The following is a 462-nucleotide window of genomic DNA, read 5'->3' as shown; positions in this document are numbered from 1 at the left end:
TGGTTTTATCGAGAAATACTTGACTTACAAGTGGAATGTGTTGCTTTAAAGTCCCTCGCTGGCCTTCTTCAGCAGCGGCACGTCATTGCGCTTAGCCCCGCCCACTGGCTGCTTTGATTGACAGCGGCGCCGCTCCAAGGGCGGGGCGTCCGGTCACGCGCTCGCCATGCAAATGAGGCATCTCCGTGCCCATGTGGCCCAGCACCACGCTTGTTGTTCTGCTCGCTGATTGGCTGCCCGCCGCCATGGCAGCGTTCACGCGCTGCGGCCTTCGCGGCGCCGCGCAAAGCCCGGAAGTGGACCCGCCTGGACGGGAGTGTTTCGTCACGATCGTTCCCGAGCAAAGTGGGACGCCGTGTTGCCCACGGGGGTTTTAAACACGTTAGCGTGACAGAATTGGGCTCGTGGGTGTTCGGTGGGACGACTTTTAGGCGCTAAATAGATCGAAAGGCGACGCCGCGC

This window comes from Nerophis ophidion, linkage group LG04, assembly GCF_033978795.1.
Source record: "Nerophis ophidion isolate RoL-2023_Sa linkage group LG04, RoL_Noph_v1.0, whole genome shotgun sequence".
Taxonomy (NCBI): Eukaryota; Metazoa; Chordata; class Actinopteri; order Syngnathiformes; family Syngnathidae; genus Nerophis; species Nerophis ophidion.
This window is presented reverse-complemented; position numbering follows the sequence as displayed.